Source organism: Lygodium microphyllum, chromosome 6 (assembly GCF_053477565.2).
Source record: "Lygodium microphyllum isolate KBCC chromosome 6, Lygodium_microphyllum_v1.1.10, whole genome shotgun sequence".
Classification (NCBI taxonomy): domain Eukaryota; kingdom Viridiplantae; phylum Streptophyta; class Polypodiopsida; order Schizaeales; family Lygodiaceae; genus Lygodium; species Lygodium microphyllum.
In genome coordinates this window covers 64,691,666-64,715,276 of record NC_141140.1, presented here as the reverse complement: position 1 = coordinate 64,715,276, position 23,611 = coordinate 64,691,666, and positions in this window count along the sequence as shown.

The following is a 23,611-nucleotide window of genomic DNA, read 5'->3' as shown; positions in this document are numbered from 1 at the left end:
ACATCCTCTCACACTCATCATTGGTCACAACCTAAGGAAGACAGGTGCCATGCATCCAGGAGGTTTTTTCTGATATCTTTTAATTGTTATACTTAATGCAAATTGTGTATGGCTATGTGCTCAGACAAAGAAAAATCAGCATCGTGCATGGTACATAAAGCATTCTTTCCATGAATTTTACTAGCACGTACTGCGTTGAAAGGAGGCATCGAGCCATATGCTCATGCTACCATCCTCGTTATTTAAGCCATTTCCTATATGCCAAGTGCAATATATAAATCAAATCTTTTCTTTATCTTTTAGTGTTTCAGTCCCTTTTCATCTAACTCTTAGCATTTTGCATCATTGATCGGTTAGATATGGTTTCTATGCATTTCTCCCTTTAAAAAACCCGATAAATACGTACAAAATATAGAAATGGGGACAAACTGAGGCCAGCCTCATGCTTTTCCATCATTATACATTGCACAAACATAGATATAATTTTCCCTAATTTTCCTCAGTCCATTTCCTATTTTTCCCTAATTTTAAACCCATTTTTTCCATTTTTGGGTAGTTTTTCCTATTTTGCTTTAATAAATAATGATAGAAAATGAAAGTTGATTGTGGGCTATGGCCCTTAGGTTCATTGACAGCAAAAACTCAGATTTAGTTGGTGTGACATATCATATTTCTCATTTATATAGTAAAAACCCAATTTTACCCTTAAAACGTTGTTTTACGGGTTTTAACACTAATTCCTGCCATGTAGCCTTATATTTTCTGATTTTCAGGTTGCAAACAGTTGAGACTCATGGCACACAATATCATAATGAACTTTCATCCCATATGAACAAGGTTTTATAAAGTAAATAGCATAAAAAGATCATTTTTTCTTTATAAAAATAACATTACCGCTTATTTTCAGGTCTCGATTTCTTGTTCTTGATTACGGGACTGATTTCCAGCATGCATTTAATGCTCAGCATCTTCAAGAACAGCACTCTTCATGTCTTCATCCATCCGGAAGCAATCCAGTCTCATCCAGACAAGCTTTCCTCCACCATTCTTCATTGTCTTCTTCCACACAAGAACAGCCCCTTAAGGGAGAGGGAGGGAGGAGAGAGAAAGACTAAAATTGGCTCTCTTCATTCAGGCCAGTATTGTATGGGCAAAGACAGGCAATAAGATCGGCCAAGAGGGGGAAGATCATCCCCAAGATCGATTGTATGGGGTACTCACAGCCTACCATCTCCATCTCCATTCATGGAGGCGCAAAAATGGGGCGTGAAGATGGCGCATTCATCCCTCATTCTCTCTCCATGTTTTTCACCTTGTATGCTTAAAATTTTGAAGGGGGGGTCCAAACTCAAAAGGCATGCCCAATTTTGGCCTCCCAAGTGTCCACCTTTTCATATCTTGACCATTTTGTGGCCATTTTCCCGTCCGGTGTCCAAATCGAGTGCTGAAAAATCCTGGGCATCCGGCTTGACATCCTGCATTGGCCGAAAACTGCTGACAACTTGCACGGCAGTTTGAAAAAGTATAAAAAATCAACAAGTGTCGCTCGGGCGGCCTTAAAGTACTTGACGCTTAAAATGTCCTAATTGGAGCCGCCACCTTCGATGTTGAATATTTTTCCCTTGATATTCGTAAATTTTAGCTATTTTTAAGCACTTCTCGACATCAAAACTCCACTCTTAATGAGTTTCTACTAACAATTCTAAACTATATTTTAGTTCCATGATATGTTATACAGAACCATGATGCCTTATTAAAATTCCAATACAGTGTACTTTTGCTTTGGTATAATGCAATGCAATCCAAGACAATTGCAAGGATTTCACGAGGGAAGTTTTTCACAGTACAAATTTTTGATATGCTATGATCTTGCTAGTAACATTTGATTAATTTAATAATCAAATGTGCAAGGATGTAAGGTGCATGTGATGCAAATGGTAGTTACTCTCATAGTAATAAGCCAAGAGCCCCAAGAAAGCAATGGATGCCAAAGGAAACATTTGTGACAAGTTACACCATCTGGGTTTTGGATATCAATTGGCATAAGTTTGGCCCTACGATAATTAATTTTCCAGTAAGTGTCAATGATAATAGTAGGAACTAGGTATAGTTAATTAAGTTGTGCCTATCCAAGGGTCAATTAAGGCCAGGGATCACCTGGGGTTGCAAATGGCCTAGTCAATGAAATTGTGGATGGCCACACTTAGTTTTGGGAAAGGTCAGAAGGCAATGAAATAAATTTTCATAATTAGTTAATTTTAAAAATTAATTAATTGATTTAAATGACTAGAAAATGGGATTAAGGCTACTAGTTGGCAAGAATACCCATGCAATGGAAGAGAAGGCTGGTTGGAGGGTTGTAGAGGTACACTCAATTGGTTAAGCTTGTGCGAGAGAGAAAGCCGGTGCTGATGATTAGTTTCTGGGATAGAAGATAGTCATATATTGTAGACAAAAGCAACAAGAGCCATTAGAGATCATGCAATAGTGAATTGAGGGTCATCCGGGCTTGGGAACATAGTTTATGGGTAAGTGATAGCATTGATTTTGGATCAATGTTCGAATAGGCAAAAGAGAGAGAAAACCAATAAAGTTAGTGTTTGGAGGTAGGTGACAACCCTAGACAGTAGCAATAGGGCCAAATGCAGTAAAGAATATGACATGAAGTACATGGCGATAATATTCCCTGGAATATTCCCTGGCCGACTAGTGGAGGCTCATATGGTAGGTCGGCAGTCAGTAGGCCGACCTAACGACCTTCGCAGGCTATAAAAGCTAACCTTCGCAGCCATCACACACTCATCTTTCACCCAGTCAGAGTTGTTATTCCAGCTAGCCTTAAGCTCTTCACCTATCTTCTATCTAGATCGCCATCTAGATATTCAGTGTTTCTCTTTCCTCTATCATAATGATATCGTTCAAAGAACACGAACAAAAAGAGCGTTGACCTAGAGTCTAAGTTATAAATGATCCCGATTTAGGCTATTTTAGGGGAACATAATGGGAATGTGCCTTATGGCAGAGAGGTTCAGCTTCGCATCCCTCTCGTTTTCCATTCTCCTTGAACCAAGTGCAGCGTGAATCCGCTTCGGACCTGGCATTTCTACGTAAAGTAGTTCTCTCGGGTTCGATGTTAGTTGCCATTAGGAAATGACCAATAGGAAAAACCCTAATTCAGGTCGGTCCTAAGTGGGAACGGCCGGAATACCTCCGCTACGTGATAGACACGGAAAGTCCTAGATTGCAAACCCCGTAACATTCCATGGGAGTGCCGAGCGGAGCTTTCTAGACATTCTTTCCGATGGTTGCTAAGACGTGTCTTGAAGATAACAGGTGGACACGTTACAGTTGGTATCAGAGCGAACCAATGAAGGATTTGTTTTTATGAAATCTTAATTAGATGTAATAAAGAAAATGTTGCTGTTCCAAACATTTCCTTACTTTCAATGCTGTCTTGCAAAATTATGAAGCATGGAACAGGTTCTTAGTGTTCCGTATCATGTTTATGACTGTGATGCATTCCCTGGATTATCAACAAAGGGTTGGGATGATGAACATCCTAGAGCGTATCTATAATCCATCGCCTTTGTACATGGAACGAAGATGGATGGGTGCCTCAAGGATCTACTATATAGCTGCCCACCGGTTTGCATACCTTCAGACCAACCTAAAGAGGATCAAGTGGTTGGAAGACCTGAAAGTTGTGAAGCTATTCATTTTTGTAGAGGCTCACGTAAACTCAACTTTACATATTCGAGGTCGGAGGGTTGAACTGAACTCATATCTATATGAGGAAGTGACCCATGTAATCCGCATCGATAAGATCAAGGTGTTGGGGTGCCATAAGAAGAATGGGTTCCAAAAGGAAGGATACCCTGATCTTCCAATGACTTACCGATTCTTGAAGATCCATGACCCGAAAAACCATACTATTATCTAGTTCCTATAGATAAAATGTAATACAATATTATTCTCCCCAAACTAAATGTAAACAGTTGGCTTATCATCCCAAGACATGTTGTATTCCGAAAGGGCTATGCCCATATAAATACAATAAGACTTCTTTTTATCAAATGTTTGTTTGTTCATGAGAATTGATAAGAAGTTAAGTGGTTAGATTGCTTAGTTGATAGCTGAAATGGAGATGAAATATAAATCGTAACGATTAATGAGTAATAACGTTAAGAAACCTTTATCCAGGCACAACCCCATGTACAGGTTCCCAGTTTACCTCCTACATCAAGTACTGCTGTAATCCAGGAGAATAAGTTTGTTCTTAAGCAGATTAAGCCACCTAAATTTGACGGGAGAGGCAAGTCCGTCCAAGCACATGTTGAAATTTGGACCATGGAGGATTACTTTGAAGCAGCCCGCACTGCACCTGCCAATCAGGCTATGCTCGCCAAGCTAAAGCTCAAGGGCGAAGCCAGGCTTTGGTGGAAGCAATGGTGTAGAGATTAAGGGATCGCGGAAGGATCCGTTACCTGGGAGAAACTGAAGAAAGCCATGCACAGAAGATACTTACCACCTGCGTATCACACGCAGAAAATGAATGAGTTCTACGAGCTAAAACAGCTGGGACTCACTCTTTACGCATACTATTCTAAATTCGTCTCACTTCTTAAGTATGCAACGCAGATGGACATGACACAGCAGGTGCCAAAATTTTGTGCTGGTTTAAATCCGCCAATGAATACCCGTCTCGAATCTATGCGCCCATCGGATCTACAGGATGCACTCATTCAAGCTGCCCCTATAATTCAAGAGGTGCAGTCTAGACCAAGAGGTAACAAAACTTAGTCTTATAATGACCCAAACAAAGGAACATTTAGGCCTCAAATGAAGAGAGTTCAAGGTTAAAGTCAGGGACAAAGAAAGAAAGCAAGGACTAACAATGTCAACAACTTTGTTCCTACTCAAAGCAATGGCCAAAACCTCCGTTGTTTCCACTACAATGAGCCCGGTCATTTCAAGAGGCAATGTCCTAAGCTTGGAGGAGGACATTGCCAAGCACCTTTCCAAGGAATTGGCCGTGGTCAGGGAGCCACTACCCAAGGCAGAGGAAGAACTGCCTACATTGCCAATAGGCAAATGTGCGAAGAAGAAGAAGATCCAACCATGGAAGCAGAGTTTGAAAGGGCCACAATCCATACCGCTCTTCACAAGAAAGGCCCGAATCGCCAGTTCTCGGTGATTTAGACATTGTCGGACTATCAAGGTAAAGGTTTCAAGACCTTGATTGATTGTGGTAGTACACATTCCTTTATCTCACTAGCTTATGCAAAAAGATTAGGAATAGCCACAGTAGATGCACCTATCTTGCTTGTGGAATTGGCAAATGGTCGTGAGGTTACTTGTACCAGGCAAACTGCTAAGGTGGAATTCTTTCTGGGAGGAAAGATAACTTCGGTCAAATTCAGAGTCATGAGCCTCGGTATCCATGAGTGTCTACTCGGAATGGATTGGCTTAAACCTAATGACGCTCACATTCATTGTGGAAAGGGCCAAGTTTTCTTTCAAAACTCTGAAAGGGAATTGGTCACAACTCAAGGAGAGGCTGGAAATCCAAAAATCCAATTGGCCAAGGCATCTCGGATTATAAAGGGAGTCAAAAAAGGACTACCTATCTACTTAATTAAGCTCAACAAGTTAGATCAGAAGCAAGAGTCTAGTGAAGGACCTTCTTGGCTAAAGGAATACGTGGATGTATTTCTTGAAGAGTTGACAGAACTCCCGCCTCAAAGAGAAGTGGATCATGAGATCAAGCTAGTACTAGGAGCTGCGCCAATTGCAAAGAGACCTTATAGAATGTCTATCCCGGAAGCAATTGAGCTGAAGGAACAACTCAAGCAGCTGCTAGATCAGGGCTACATCCGTCCTAGTAGTTCACCATGGGGAGCTCCAATACTGTTCCAGAAAAAGAAAGATGGAACACTTCGACTATGTATTGATTACAGAGGATTAAATCAATCAACTGTCATCAATAACAAGTACCCTATTCCTAGAATAGATGAGCTTCTTGATCGTCTTCAGGGTGTGAAGATCTTTTCCAAGATTGACCTCAGATCTGGTTACTATCAGATAAGGATCAAGGAAGAAGATATCCCAAAGACGGCCTTCAACACAAGATATGGGCACTTTGAGTTCCTAGTTATGTCATTCGAGCTTACGAATGCGCCTGCCACCTTCAACAGGTTAATGCAGGATATCTTTAGGCCATATCTTGATGACTTTGGACCCAGTTGCTAGAATGGCCAATACCAACAACTGTCAAAGAAATACGTAGTTTTCTTGGATTGATAGGATGGTATAGGGTATTCATAAAAAACTATGCTTTGATTGCAGCACCTCTAACAGACTTACTGAAGAAGCAAACTTCCATTGCATGGTCAACTCCCAAACAAACTAGCTTTGATAGATTGAAGCAGAGTTTGGTATCAGCACCTATCCTAAAACTTCCAAACCTCAGTATAAGGAGTTCGAGGTAGTAACTGATGCTAGCGCACTTGCCTTAGGATGTGTGCTCATGCAGGAAAGTCATCCTATAGCATACTCTTCAAGGAAGCTGAAGAGTCATGAGAAGAATTATGCTACGCATGATCTAGTATTGTTAGCTGTCATCCATGCTCTAAAGCTTTGCAAACACTACCTGTTGGGTAACAAGTTTACACTAGTAACTGACCATAAGAGTCTCAAGTGGATCTTTACCCAGAACGAGATCAACATGAGGCAACGCCGGTGGATTGAAGTGCTGGAAGAGTATGACTTTGAAATCAAGTACCGACCTGGAAAGGAGAATGTAGTTTCCAATGCACTCAGTCACAAGGCATTCCTTAATTCTCTAATCTTGCAAAATCCATCAACAGTTAGATCTCTAGCTACAAAGGTATCTATGCCAAACAATCTAATACTTGAGTTAGCTAGAGAGGAAGCATGCCATGATCTAGCATATCAGAAGATGCTAAGGGAGATCTCTATCAAAGACCAGGATCAAAAGCTATAGGTTAAGTATCATGAATTCTTTGTCAATAGTGGACTTGTCTACTATAGAACGAGGCTATGTATACCGGCGAGCTAGTCACTTAAGCAGAAGTTATTGTGGGAAGCTCATGATTCCCCTTTCTCAGGACATCTTGGCTATGCCAAGACCCTCAATGCAGTTAGGAAGAGCTACTATTGGGAGAGGCTTAAAGGTGACATTCTCAAATATGTCACTGAGTGTTTGTCTTGTCAACGTATCAAAGCTGAACATGTCAAGATGCCAGGGAAGTTACAACCACTTGACATTCCCCAAATGAAATGGGAATTCATCAGTATGGACTTTGTTGTTGGCCCACCCCAAGTTCAGGGAGGATACAACTCCATCATGGTTGTGGTTGACATGCTGACTAAGGTTGCACATCTTATTCCAATAAAGACAAACTATAAAGCCTCAGACATTGCAAGATTGTTTATCAAGGAGATATTCAAGCTACATGGGCTACCAAGAAGAATCGTTAGTGATTGTGATTCTCTCTTCACATCACACTTCTGGAGAGCCATCTTTGAAGCTATTGGGACTCAACTCTATTTTAGCACAACTTACCATCCCCAAACGGATGGCCAAACAGAGTGAGTCAATCAAGTCATCGAGGATATGCTTAGGGAATACTGCTATCGTGAACCAAAAAGGTGGATTCAATACTTACCTTTGGTTGAATTTGCCTACAATGCTTCTTACCAACAAAGCATTCAGATGACCCCTTTTCAAGCATTGTATGGTCATGACTGTCGAAGTCCCCTAAACTTCTCAGATCCAACCTTAAGGGTTGAAGCTTCAAGGCAGATGTTGGAAGAGATGGATGACCAAATAAATTCAATAAGACAGGACATCCAAGCCGCCAAGGATAGACAGAAAGCATACGCGGATTTAAAGCATCAAGATAGAATCTTCGAGGAAGGAGACATGGTCTTCCTTCGCGTACGTCCAAAGAAAAATTCTCTATCCTTAGGAGATTGCAAAAAGCTAAGTCCAAGGTATTGTGGATCATTCAAGATCCTTAAGTGCCTAGGACCTAATGCTTATAGAGTGCAACTCCCCGAGAACCTAGAGGTTCATAATGTATTCCATATAGGCCTATTGAAGAAGTATGTACCTAATCCTAACCATGTACTTGATGACCAAAAAATTGTAATGCCTAGTCAAGGAGTCCTTGAACTAAGGCCGGATAGGATCTTAGATGTTAGGGAGAGACAACTAAGATCAAGAACCTTGAGAGAATGCCTCGTCCAGTGGAAAGATTATCCCGAGGAGGATGCCACTTGGATAGATGAAAGCACTCTCAACCATCACTATCCCCAGTTTATCTCCAGATGAGGACATCTCGATTCCTCCAAGGGGGAGAGAATGTAATAACTCCGATTCCTAATTAAAATGCGTTCTTCGCATGAACCTCCTCTTAATAGGAGGTCATGAGGATAGTTAATTGGATAATGGATTTAAAAAAAAATTAATTATCCCTCTCTCCTCCATCAGACTATCGTGCTGGAGGAGAAGGGAATAGCAAGAGCCACTAAGCTCCTTGCTGGGGCTCGCAAGGGGGGGAGTCCATGCCTAATGGCGCGTGGAAGGAAGGAGGTTACCTCTCCCTCTCCCATATAAACCCCCTGTGGGGAATAAACGAAAAGGAGGAGACGGTCGAATTGCTGTCGTGAGCTGGAGGGCCGTGTGACTACTGATTCAGCTTGGTGTGGGAGATAGCTAGGAGGATGGCGGTCGTCTTGCTGCCATTGAAAGGAGGAGGAAAGGCTGGGAGAAGGGAGGCGACACCCTGCTCTGCTAGCCGAGAGTGTGAGGGGGAGAGGAGAATCGCCAGCTACCGCTCATCAGCTCACCCTGTTGCCGCCACCTAGGAAGTATAAACTGCTGCCAACAGTCACTTCATCACCCCCCATGTGGCATCTCCACGAAGAAGCCCAGAAGCTTTGGAGGCTTCTTGAGAAGCTTCCAAAGCCTTAGAAAGCCCCCTTTCATATCACCTCCCCCCCCAACTAATTTTCTTTGTGGGCTTCCACCTAGCCTTGTTCATTTGGCTCTTTAAGCCCCTTTTTCCCCCACATAAAATCCCCTTTTTAAGGGCTTATACACCCCTTGCTTCCCCCCTTTTTTCACGTGGGGTCTCGATAGACCTTGTAAAAGGCCATTAAGCCCTTTCCCATGGCTTTACTAAGCCTTACCCTCGAAAGGTTTTAAAACCCCCTCCCCGGGATTTAAAACCCTCCCTCTGGGTTTTCCTCAACCTCGGAATTCAAAGGCCTTAATCCTTTCTTGTGGGCCTTCTTCAAAGCCTTTCCCGTGGAGTCCCATTCGAGGCCTTAAAAAACCTCGTCAAGCCCTTTTTCCCTCTTGGATTTCCTTCAATCTCCCAATTAGCCCGATTGCTAAACCCCTTTCCGTGTATACAATTTGCACCGGAGCTTCTACGAAAGGAAGGAAAAAATTCATAAAAGTCAATGGAATTACAAAGGGAGTTTCGCAAAGTGATGGGACCTAAAACGGGCTGGCACTGGCTCATGCACTAGCCGGACCTCTATCATGCGCTCAACAACCCCACGGCCTCGGGGCCAGGAGCGTTGATGACACATACATCATCTTCCTAAACATCTTCCATTTGTATTGCATCTCTAGTCCAACCCTAACCCAATTAACACTCCTTAGAGGGAGTCCCAACACATTGCCAAATAGCACGAAGCACAAACATAGGAGGTCCTCCCACAGTTGACTACCGCTACCTCACTGCAACTCTCCTACACCTTGGGGATTGGCCCCTCGATGTGTCGCTAAACATATATAACACAATATCTCACATATTTCCACTCAAGGTACCAATTGATCGTATCCAAGAATGTACCATACCTCACTTTACCTTCCCCTCAGACCCAATGCCTAGCCTATAGCTTGGAACACCTCACTCACTCAACGTTGGTCACGATCTAGAGAATACAGGTGCTATGCATCCAGGAGGTATTGTCTGATACCTTTAAGTTTCTTTATGATTTATGCAAGTAGTGAATGCCCACGTGCTCAAACAATTAAGAAAATCAGTAGTGTGCTTAGTGCAAAAGCATTCTTTCAATGATTTTGACTATCGCTCGTATGTGGCGTTGCATGAACCTAGCACCGAGAAACCCTCGTGCTACTAGGTTCTTAATTTTTAATTAACGACCAACCTAAATGGTATGCATAAAAAACCAGCAAGATTTTCATCATTTCATTTAGCATTTAAACACCTTTTATATACTCTACCCCCTCACCCGTTTGGGTTGTGCATTATTGATCGGTTTTGGGTTCATTTTTCCATTTTTTTGTATAAAAAGCAATAAAACCTCACTAAAATATAAAGATAGGGCTGAACTGAGGCTAAAACTCATACTTCAGACCCCCCATACATTCACAAACATAGTTCTTATTTTTACTTAATTTTCGGCACTCAAAATCCATTTTTCTTAGTTTTCTTGTATTTTTCGCAATATTAAATGATTGAAAATACAAAATGAGTTGTGGGCTATGGCCCTTAGGTTCATATGTAGCAAAAACAAAAATTTAGTTGGTGTGTCTTATTATATTTTCCATTTATATATCAAAAATACCCAAATTTCCCAAATTTCGCGTGTTTTACGGGTTTTACACCATTAATTTCAATCACAACACTTATGATTTTCTGATTTTGTGAGCATAAACTGATCAAACTCATAGAAAACAACAACATAATGCATAATCATCGCATGAGAACAAATATTCATGAAGAAAATTGCATAAAACATTGATTTCCTTTGTAAAAATAAAATTACCGTTCTTTGCAAGTTGCGGGTTTTTATTTGCCATGTCTCGGGACTGATTTCCAGTAGCCATTAATGTCCCTGACAGTCCACAATCAGCAATATTCATTCCTCTTGAACCACGGAGCAATCCGGTCTTCATTGGACAAGCATCCGTCATCCATTCTTCTTCTTCTTCTTCACCACATGAATTTGCCCTTAGAAGAGAGAGAGGGAGGAGAGAGAAATAGTGATTTTAGAGCTCTTCATAGAGATCACCATTGGAGGAGCGAAGTGCGGCGATATGATCAGCATCCAGAGGGGATTGAAGGGCAATGATCATTTGCAGTGGTTGTTTGCAGCCAGGACTCTTGATCTCCATCAAATGGGCGCATTTTTCGGCATGATGCAGGCGCCATTCTTCCCACGTTTTTTCTCCTATCTTCATGCCCACGATTTGTTGTGGCATAAAATGTTGCATGTCCCCTCCCAAGGGTCACTTGCATTTGGCCACTCCAATGTCCACCTTTTCGTATCTTGCCCGGTTTCTTGGCTCCTTCCCCATCGGAACTCCGAATTGAGCTCTGAAAAATCCTAGGCGTCCGGCTTGACATTCCGCATTGGCCCATAACTCTTGTCAACCTGCACGATAGTCTGAAAAATTATGAAAAATCAACAAGTGTCGCTCTGATTGGCGACCACGGGATAGGGCGACTCAGCCCATCGAATCCCACAATATATCTGCACAAAACAACCAAAGGAAGCATCAAGTTGATACAAAATAGATACATATTAAACACATCACAATGCTCACCCTACCCCCTGACAGAACCAAGGCATGACATCCACAAGAAGTAGGCCTAGCATAATCAGATAAAAGGTCCAAAGCGAGTCACTAACTGACTGCTCCAACACGGCCAAACTAAAAAGAACTATCAAAGTAAGTGGTGGTTTGAACTACCTACCTAACTAAGGACAACACGACTAGGAGTTCCTACTAGGCGAGAACTCCTATAGCCTGATCAAGAAGTATTTTCTTTTAGCACATTTCTTCTTTTAGGGTTGTTATTTTTCCATACTTGGGCATGTAAAAAGGAGGGAGCTGAGCGTAGTGACCCAAGGAGAGCAGGGCATCAGCCTCAAGACCTGTCTCGGTACCCAAGAACCTACCAAGCCCTCGCAAGGTGACACTTAATCCTTTTCCAACGCTCACTTTTATTTTCGCTCCAACCTTCCTTAATTTCTTCTTTTCTAGCAAGATGCCACCCCTAGGAAGACAAGGCATCGGCCCCAGGTCTGACTCATCCCCAGGAACCTACCAGGCCTTCACAAGGCGATGATCAACTGCTTCTAAGATTTTTTCATTTTCTTTTCTGTTTATAGGGGTTAGAACCCCTTTTTACACACATTTGCATTTATTTATTTTTTTGCCTTTAAGATATTCAGGGTTTCTTTCCCTTTATCCTCATTATTTTCCTCCTAGCAGGCTTCCCTAACGGCCTCACAACTAACAAGAACTCCTAGAACAGCTGCCTAGCAGGCTAGCAGCACAGGGTCACTAGGACTCCCTTCTAAAACAGGTCTTTCGGTGTCGAGCAATGTCTTTATAGGAGGTAATGACTACTCCGACCTCCCTCAAACATACTGAACCTAAACCTCAGGACTTCATGCCTTGGTTGCCGGTCCCCAATAAGAAAAAAAAAATCCCTTAACAATTACATAAACATATATAACATAAAAACCACAGTACTCATAAAGGAAAGATATCACCTGGATAGGGACACAACAAGCTTCCACGCAACAAAAGGCTCCTTCCAAGTTCTTCTTCAAACCTGTCTAGCACAAAACTAAAACCAAAAACCATTAACCGCACTTGCACTAAACAGACAATGGGCCCTCTTGGCCTAATGAAATAAAGCACTTCACTACCAAACTTAATCGGCCCTCTTGGCCTAACGAAATAAAACATTCAAAACCTCGCAACACGGGCCCTCTTGGCCTAATGAAATCAAACAGAATAGTACCCACATATCCCTCCCTGAAAGAGCACAGATATACAATAATAGGCTCCTTTCCAAGGAGGAAAAACATAGGGCTCGTAGCCCTAAACTAAATGCATAAGGTTATGACCCATCCCTCCTGCATAGATAGCAAGAGGCGTACGCATAACATGTTGTCTAATTAGCCTATGGGTCCATGATAATAACGGTAGATTGGTCTCAGATACTCTTTGCATCACCCATATCAACCATCGTTTGCCATTTATTGCATGTTCTGATAACATTCCCCACAAGCGACTAGGTCCTGTTTCATCATTGATCACAATATCCAAACTAGGACCACAATTAAAGAAGAGGTCTTCCTCATAAGCAAGATTTGCCAATGAATCTGCAAACTGATTCCAGTAACGTGGAATCAGTTGAAAAGACACTCTCTCAAACTCCTCAAGTAGGGTCATCGCAGTCCGATGATACATACAAAGAATGGGATTCCGCACTGTGTATGTCCCATCTAGCTGATTTAGGATCAACTAGGAATCCCCTTTTACTAACAACCGACGAATACCACCTTGTTTGGCAATATGCAGTCCCATAATCAAGGCTTTATACTCCGCCATATTGTTAGTGAATCCTACCTTGAGATAAGCAGCTAACTTCATCGCAACTCTTTGTTGGGGTCTCAGATTACTACTCCAACACTTCCTTTTTTATTAGGGCCCCTGGACGCTCCGTCAAAATATAATGTATACGTCCACAATGGGTTTACACAGCCTGCCATCACAAACTCCTCTATTCGTAATTATGGTAATCAAAGTTTTGCATGTCGAGAGGATGAACTGACGGCTCCATCCCACCTTCTTCATCGAACTCCACAGGAATACTCGTCAACAGTCGTAAGCAGTGATGGCAGAAGACTTTAATCTCCCACACAAAGGTTCCGTCTTCTTGCTCAATCACTTTGTATCCTTTGCTCCACCAGATAAGTTTCCCTTGATGGTATCTCTGCTCCAGATATGGGTGCTCCAAATAAGGAATTAACCGACCCATCAGCCGACTTTAAGCTCTTTCATAGGTCTCAAATCATCCCTAGCATGGACCTGCAATGCATTTCTCTATATATTAGCATACTTAGAAATAATAAGGTTTAATCTTATTAAGATTAACCTTATTCTTAAACTCTACTCCCTGTAGATCAGCTAATAGGGCCGTAGACCTATTTTTCCCTAACTTGACAATCTTGTAGGGACCATCCCATTTAGGTTCTAGCTTCCTTGGAAACAACTCCCTACGTGCATCATAATAGAGGACTAACTACTCTTTTTTAAATGTATATTTCTTTGCTCTAAGGTCATGCAATTGCTTCATCCGACACTTGGCTACCTCCTAGTGTAACAAGCTCTGCAACTTCAGCTCATCCAGGTGGGCTATAGTCGTGAAACGTTCAAAAAGGGATTCCTTATCTCCCAAAGAATGGTTAATTGCAAACCGTATGGTCTGCAATTTGATTTCAAGGGGTAACACACACTCTTCCCCATAAACCAATTTAAATGGAGTATAGCCGGTAGTTCGCTTGAACGTTGTATTTGTAAAATATTACACGGCGCAGCGAACAGAATCTGAGAAAGAGATAGAGAGTACACAACAGATAAGAGGAGAATCATTAAATTCTTTAACTCCAAACAAGTGATACAAAGATGGCTCTGTCCACCCGTGCGCTTCCACTGTGTGAAGCTTAGATGGCGATCTAGACAGAAGATAGTTAAGGCTAGCTAGAACAACAACTCTGACTGGGTGAAAGATGAGTGTAAGATGGCTGCGAAAGGGTTTAACTTTTATAGCCCGCGAAGGTCGTTAGGTCGGCCTGCTGACCGCCGACCTACCATATGAGCCTCCACTAGTCGGCCAGGGAATATTCCCTTTACCACCGGACCCCACAATAGGGGCCCCTTTTAACTCCCTTACACCGCAACTCGATGCAATGCGCCTCGAGTTGCTACCAGCTTAACCACTCTGTCTAACCCAAAGATTAGACCCACAACAATCACCTTTTTGCCATCCGGTCACATAGACCTCATCTGATATACAAGTCAGGACTTAACCAATGTCCGGGCTCACATTTGGCTTCTCCTCATAATGGGGGCCTTACAACTTTGAGCACCATGGATCATTGGTAGCACCTAATGAGGGTGGGGCATTGATCATATCTAACACCCCCCCTCAATGTCCACCCATAGGTGAACTATCTCCTTGGCCCAATGCCGAGTCTCTAAAGATGAACTTGAAGCAGATCCTTCGTAAGTGCTTTGGTGAAGATGTCTGCTCCATTCTCCTATGTTGGACAGTAGACCAGTTCCACTATCCCATCCTCCATCAAATCACGCACATAGTGATACTGGATCTCTATATGTTTGGTGCGTGCATGAAACACTGGATTTTTGGCAATGGCGATGCAACTTTGATTGTCACATCTCAGCACAGTTGGTTCTTCATCCTGCACTCCCATATGCCATAGAATCCTTCTCAACCATACAGCCTCACATGCAGCAAAACAAGCTGCCTTGTACTCTGCTTCGGTAGAAGACAATGCCACTGTTGGTTGCTTCTTACTAATCCAAGAGAAAATTCCTGAACCCAAAGAGAAACAATAACCAGAAACTGACTTCCTGGAATCAATGTCTCCTGCCCAATCTGAGTCACAGTTTCCCACAAGAGAAGTTCCGAAACTGTATGTGATACCATAGTCAAGAGTTTTCTTCAAGTATCTGAGCACCCGCATCCCAGCCTTCCAATGACTCTCATGAGGTTTGTTTGAGAACCTGCTCAAAACACCAACCGCAAAATTGATATCTGGTCTGGTGTTACACAAGTAGATCAGACTGCCGACCAACCTCCTATACCTCCCAATGTCTGCTAATGCTGATGTATCCTCGACGGATAACTTTGCATTCACCTCCATAGGTGTAGCTATCTCCTTGCACTCGGTCATGCCAAATGCCTTCAAGATCTCCCATGCATACTTCTTCTAAGAGATGAAGATCTTTCCTGGCTCTTGCGAGACTTCAATCCCCAAATAATAGTGCAGCAAGCCTAAGTTTGTCATTTCAAACTCAGAGCTCAAAGCCTTTCGAGTTTGGTTGATCATATCTTCATAGTCACCTGTAATAAGAAGGTCGTCCACATATAGGACAATCACTATAGACTTTTTACCATCCCTGTAAACATACAAGTTAGCATCTGAGGCACATCTTTTGAAGTTTAGGTTTAAAAAGAACCTATCTATCCGTTGGTACCATGCTCTGGGGGCTTGTTTCAGCCCATACAATGCCTTCTTCAGTTTACACACTTTGTTCTCAGAATGCGGGGCCTCAAACCCTGGTGGCTGAGCCACGTATACCTCCTCCTTGAGGTCACCATTTAAGAATGCTGACTTAACATCCATTTGGTACACTGGCCACTTCTTGTGGGCAGCCACTGCAAGTACCGTGCGAATAGTGGTCATTCTGGCAGTTGGGGCAAATGACTCTTGAAAATCAAACCCTTCAACTTGTGAAAATCCTTGGGCAACCAGTCTAGCTTTGTACTTTTCTAAGGTACCATCAGCCTTGTACTTTACCTTCCAGATCCACTTGGTGCCAATAACCTTCCGCTTTGTTGGTCGATCCACTAGCTCCCAAGTGTCATTCTTCATTATGCTGTCATACTCCGCCTGCATAGCATCCTTCCATGATGGATCTGCAAGTGCTTCTTCTAAGTCAGTTGGCTCCTTTACTTCTCTCATAATCTCAACCATCAAGGCCATATTGACTATGTGAGCAGAAGCCCTCCTTTGCTCCTCTATTCTCTGAGACCTCCTTGGTCCATCTGCCTTCTCCTCAACAGATGCAGGCATAGGATTATTGTGGTCATAGAGCTGCTTCACCCAGCGCGGCAATGGCTTTTCCGGTGGGGTGATGTCAGGTTGGTGAACTTTTTCCTCATCATCTGAAGATGATGCTTCCTCCTCCTTAAGGATAGGGATAGCTCTCGGGACAGGTTCATAGTGGACTACTTCTTCACTTGATGATAAAGTGGAAGAACTTGCCTTCTCCTCCTCCACTGTATGCGGCTCCTCCTTGAACACCACATCACGGCTCACGATGATCTTCTTTGCCTCTTGGTCATATAATTTGTAAGCCTTCTGCTCATCACTATAACCCAAGAAGATACATTTTCTGCTTTTTGGTTGTAACTTGTTTATCTTCTCATCTGGAACATGTGCATAACATTCACATCCAAAAATTCTGAAATGTGAGACAGATGGTTTCTTACTAGTGTAAGCCTCATGAGGTATTTTTCCCTTGAGAGCCTTTGTATAGCTCCGATTTAGAATGTAGACTGCAGTATTAACAGCTTCAGCCCAAAAATGGTTAGGCAATCCCTTGCCCTTTAGCATGCATCTTGCCATCTCCACAATGGTGCGATTCCTGCATTCCACAACACCGTTCTGCTGACGTGTGTGAGGCGTCGTCAATTGACGCTTGATACCTTTGCTCTTGCAAAAACCTTCAAACTCCTTTGAGTTGAACTCACCACCACCATCTGTTCTAAATTTCTTCACACTTTTCCCTGTTTCATTCTCAACAAGTATTAGCCATTCTTTAAACTTACCAAAAGCTTGAGCCTTATCACGAAGGAAGTACACCCACATCTTCCTACTGTAGTCGTCGACAATCAACATAAAATAAGAAGATCCCCCCAAGGCCTGTGTACGCATCTTACCACACAAGTCAGCATGCACCAACTCTAGAGGAGCCTATGCTCTATTCTTGCTTTCTTGTGGAAATGCCTTTCTTTGTTGCTTGCCCATCATACAAGCTTCACATGGTCCCTTCAATTCAGTTATTGTAGGTAGGTGAGCAACCATACCTTGCTTTTGCATCTCCTTCAATACTGCAAATCCGATGTGTCCAAACCTTTCATGCCAAAGCTTACTTGTGCCCACTCCAGCGGTGGCTGTAAGAGCACTTAGCTCATACAGGTTGTTCCTTCTTTCTCCTTTGCCAACAATTGTGCCAGCACTATCAATAATTTCTGCACCTGTCTTCTTGAACCTCACTTCATGACCAAGATCAGTTATGGCAGCAACTGATAAGAGATTTCTCCTGATTTCGGGAACATACAACACATTTGAAAGCTTTTTGACTTCACCATTTGCAGCAACAAAAGAAATAGTACCTGTGCCCGCAGCAGGGCATTTAGCATCATTTCCAACCATCACAGTGATGGATTCTTGTAGAGGCTGTATAGAACTGTATAGACCTTTCTTGTTGGTCATGTGACGGGAGGCCCCACTATCCAACACCCATGAGTCAGTGGTAGATTCTTCTTGCGCTGAGGAGCACACTTCCTTAATGGTCGCCATGAATAATTCCAACTCTGCTTCAGCCGTATTGGCTGTCTCTTTCCCTTTACTTTTAAGAGTACCATTCTTCTCATCTGCCTTCTTGACACGACAATCTGCAATTGCATGTCCTTTCTTCTTACAGTAGAAGCACTCTCCTTGAAACTTCTTCTTGCCGCCCTTCTTCTTTTTGTCACCATCATTTTTGGTGGAGGAAACACCTTTGCCTTTTGCATTGGCAGAGAATGCAGCATCTCCATTGTTGCTTCCTTCTCGGGCTTTCAGCCTCAACTCCTCCTCCATTAATAATGCACAAAACTCCTCAAAAGTCAAAGCTTGAGGTCTTACTTGAGTATTAAGGGCAGTTACTAGTCCATCAAAATTTTGTGGACAAATCCGAAGACACCTCCGAGCTAGCTCTTCACTAGTCTTTTGTATCCCAGCACCAGCCATCTGGTCGCGCAGATTCTTAATTCGAGTGATGAATGCTTCAACCGTCTCTCCTTCAGCAAACTTCTCCACTGCTAGTTGATTCTCCAAGTTTTGAATCCTTGTTTGGTTTCGTGTTTCATACTGACTCCTTAGTACATTCCAAGCATCTGACGCTTTGGTTGTATGCTGAATCAGAGTCAAAACACTGTCAGAACAGCTTGTAACTAAGGCACACAATGCATCTGCATTCCTTCGTTTCCAAGCTCGTAGAAGATCTGCATTCGGAGGAATCATCACACTAGGATTTGATGGGTCGGGGGTAGGCTGTGGTTCTGCGTCAGTCCCCAGCACAGTCTCCAGAAGCTCATAAGAATCAAGGATAGTTGTAATTTTGAACTTCCACAAGGTGTAGTTTGTACCATCTAACTTGCCTTCGCTGAAGGTTGGTGGATGAATCCTCAGTGTTTGAATAGTCGGTACAGCAGCACCACCTCCTGCACCACTTCCTGATGCGCCAAAACCACTTCCCGAAGTCGATATAGTTTCTCTTTGCTGTTGAAGCCTTTGCCTCTTGCACGCTCTCCGATCTCTAGAGCCCCCTGGGCTCTGATACCATGTAAAATATTACACAGCGCAGCGAACAGAATCTGAGAAAGAGATAGAGAGTACACAACAGATAAGAGGAGAATCAGTAAATTCTTTAACTCCAAACAACTGATACAAAGATGGCTCTGTCCACCCGTGCGCTTCCACTGTGTGAAGCTTAGATGGCGATCTAGACAGAAGATAGGTGAAGAGCTTAAGGCTAGCTGGAACAACAACTCTGACTGGGTGAAAGATGAGTGTAAGATGGCTACGAAAGGGTTTAGCTTTTATAGCCCGCGAAGGTCGTTAGGTCGGCCTGCTGACCGCCGACCTACCATATGAGCCTCCACTAGTCGGCCAGGGAATATTCCAGGGAATATTCCCTTTACCATCGGGCCGGGGGCGCTGCCCTCGGACCCACGCCAAGGGGGCCGCTGGCCCCCCTGGGACCCCCCCAGCCAGGGGTCGCTTCCGCGGCCCCCAGACCCCACAATAGGGGCCCCTTTTAACTCCCTTACACCGCAACTTGATGCAATGTGCCTCGAGTTGCTACCAGCTTAACCACTCTGTCTAACCCAAAGATTAGACCCACAACAATCACCTTTTTGCCATCCGGTCACATAGACCTCATCTGATATACAAGTCAGGACTTAACCAATGTCCGGGCTCACATTTGGCTTCTCCTCATAATGGGGGCCTTACAACTTTGTGCACCATGGATCATTGGTAGCACCTAATGAGGGTGGGGGATTGATCATATCTAACAGTATTGTACGCCCATACTACCACATACAGCTTCTTTTCCTAGTCTCGTTTCTTCTCAGAGACGATCTTAGAGAAGATCCCCACAAGCTTTTTATTAGTACTTTCAACTTGCCTATTTGCTTGCGGATTATAAGGAGTCGTTTTATTGTGCTTGATTTGCCAAGCTTCTGTCAAGCTTTTGATCACCTTATTCAGAAAATGGGTTCCACGGTCCGACACTAATTCCCTCGGTGGACCAAAGCGGCAGATAATCTGCTCTAACAGGAAACTTGTAGTCTCTTTTGCATTGTCATGCCTTGTCGCCCGCGCTTTAGACCATTTTGTGAAATAATCAGTGGCTACTATAATATACCTCTTTTGGATAGTAGACAACGGGGTAATAGGACCCACAAAATCAATGCCCCACTTCTCGAATGGGAGGATAGCCATGATAGGCGTAAGTGGATGTTTCCTATTTTCTCTACTGTCATGCCTTTGACAGGTATCACATTTCTTTACATACTCAAAAGAATCTTGGAAGATAAATGGCCACCAATATCTGGCTCTTAAAGCTTTCTGCGCCGTCAACCGTCCTGCAAAGTGCCCGCCACATGTAGAGTCATGGAACTCCTCCAAGATAAAAGGAACCTCGTCGGGCATCACACATCGGCGATAGATATCATCAACACCTTGCCGATATAGCGTCCCTGCGATCAGGGAAAACTTCAAAGCTTGCTGTTTGATTTTCCTCTTTTCAGACTTTGACAAACCAGCTCCTGTCTCTCCTGTTGATAGATAATGCGTAATAGCAGCATACCAAGATGGGATAGAAGCTGTATCAATTTTAAAAATTTCCTCAATATTCTTGAGATATCGAGCTCCACTCGTGATACGCCAGGGTGACCGTTGTGTATTTATGTCACCGACTTGTCAGTTGCAGACGCGGTTGGTACACTGCCCATGAATAATAGCTACATGATAGCTATCCTTATCTACTCTAGTTCGTGGCTCAGTTAGTATGCCACCTTAGTTAGTTGAGTTTGGTTTGAGACCCATATATAGGGTTCTTCTATTTCTTTGTACTTGAGTTCTTTTGGCTTACACAACTAAGAAGAGGAAAACTATTTTCAGCCTCCACCCTTGTGTGTATTCCCCCATTGTGCAAGCAAGAAAGCTTCAAGTGAGACTCCTTCCTTCTCTCCCATAATCTTGACATGGTATCAGAGCCTTGTTCGTGGTAAGGAGCTCAAGAAAGCAAGCCAAGCTCGCGGTGTTCTGGTAAGAGGAGCAGTGTTGCTTTCATTTTCTGTTTTGGGAGCAGATCTCTGCAGGTAGCACTGCCGGAAAGTGCAGGAGTGCATTGTCTCAGGTTGAGACGCCCTTCGTGGTGAAGCAAGAGGGCAGTATATGCTGCGGGCAAGGGCTTTAGCCCTTAGTGACCTTGTTTTTTTTATTTGAGGCCATTTCGGGGCCTATTTTGGAGGTGAAAGTTTTCTGCACGCACTCAGGAAAAGGCCCAGTTTTATGTTGTGCAGCCACTGTTCTATAGGTCGGTGAAAAGTTACTGTAGAAATTGCATCGTATGCTTGTGCGTAGAGACATTGGGAGTTACAGAATCATCCCTGTTGCCTGTTGATGCAAAATCATCACTAGGAAGTGACTGTGTGGTCAAATACCACTTTCGTCAGTTTTGCAGATTTGCCTTTGTGAGGCTGAAGCTGTGTTCTTTGCAGTGACAGAATTTTTTGCAGTGTTCTGTAATGGCGTCTGATTCTCTCTCACAGATTGTCACTGAAAAGCTTGACAAGAACAACTTCCAAGCATGGAAGTTTAGAGTGACGAATTTCCTTATGAGAAAAGGATATTGGGAATTTGTTGCAGGAAATGAAGAAGAACAAGTTCTTCCTGATGTTCCCAATCAACAGCAAATGCAGGCATTTAAAGCATGGCATGAGAGAGCCAGGAAAGTTAAGTACTGGCTGTCTATCAGCATTTCAGACTCTATGATTGTGCATATTCAAGATGCAAGTACGCCAAAGGAGGCATGGGATACTTTGTCAAAAATGTATAGCACAAATACGCAAGCCAAGAAAATGCAGCTCAAGAAAGAGTTGCATAATGTGCAAAGAGAAAATATGAGCATCAATGACTACCACATGAAGGTGAAGAAGATTGCAGATGCACTTGCTTCCATTGGGTTGCCAGTGGAAGATGATGATTTAGTTTCTGTGACCTTGAATGGTCTAGGAAAGGATTATGCACAGTTCCGAACATCCATTTCCGTCCGTGAAAGATTTCCTGATTTTGAGGAGTTGATTGCTCTTCTAATTTCTGAGGAGCAGAGAAATGGTGGTGCATCTTCTTCAGGAGGAACTTCAAAAGAAGTTGTCTTCTACTCAAATGCTGGAAGAGGTAGAGGCAGAGGTAGAGGAGGCCGATATGGAGGCCGTGGTAGAAATCAAAATATGCAGCAAACTCAAGAAAACCAGTCCTGTGTGGTAACTCTAGAGGCAGGGGGAGCCAAAGAGGTCGTGGTGGATGGCAAAGAGGCCAAAATGCAAACAGTAATGTTGAATGCTACTACTGTGGTAAAATGGGTCATATGGCTAAAGACTACTATAAAAAGCAGAATGACATCATGAATGGAAAACTGCAACAAGGGAATTATGCATCTTCTAGTAGACAGGGTGATGACAGAAATGAGCACTTGTTTATGGTGCAACACATGAACAATTCTGTGACAAGTGCAGAAGAAATCAATGATGTATGGTATGTTGACTCAAGTGCATCAAACCACATGACAGGTCATGCAGAATGGATGGAGGATGCAAGAAAAATGGAAAAACCAGGATTTGTGGAGACTGGTGATGATACTACACATCCTATTGTGCAGATTGGAAAATTTCCTTTGTCTATGCAGGATGGGAAAAAGAAATACCTGTCCGATGTATTTCATGTCCCGAATATCACCAAGAATCTGTTTCTGTTGGTCAAATGGTTGAGCAGGGCTTGCAGGTCAGATTTAATCCTCATGGATGCTTTGTTGAGGATATGAAAAATAAAGGTCGCTTGATAGCAAAAGGAAAGAAGAAGGGCATAATGTTTACATTGGATGTAGACATGTCTGAATTGAGTGCAGCAATGTTTGCACATGGGACCGGTATAGTTGCAGATATTGATATCTGGCATAAACGCATTGGTCATGTTAATGTACATCGACTTAAATCAATGCAGGCCCAAAATATTGTTGCAGGTTTGCCTAAATTCAAGGTTGCAGAAATGCATAAGGTATGTGAAGCCTGTCAGTTTGGAAAACAGGCAAGGAAACCATTTCCTAGACATGTTCAAGAGAGTGAGAAGCCATTGGAATTAATCCACTCTGATGTGTGGACTACTAAAGCTGCATCTCTTGGAGGCTGTCATTATTTTTTCACTTTTATTGATGACTATAGCAGCAAAGCTTGGGTGTATTTTATGAAAAAGAAAAGTGAAGTTTTTGGGCATTTCAAAATCCTTAAAGCTATGGTTGAAAAAGAAACAGGCCTGCAAATAAAATGCCTAAGGTCAGATGGAGGGGGAGAGTACCTCTCAAATGAGTTTGCAAGGTTCCTGCAGGAGCATGGCATAAAGCAACAATGTTCATGCAGTCATACCCCACAACAAAATGGAATTG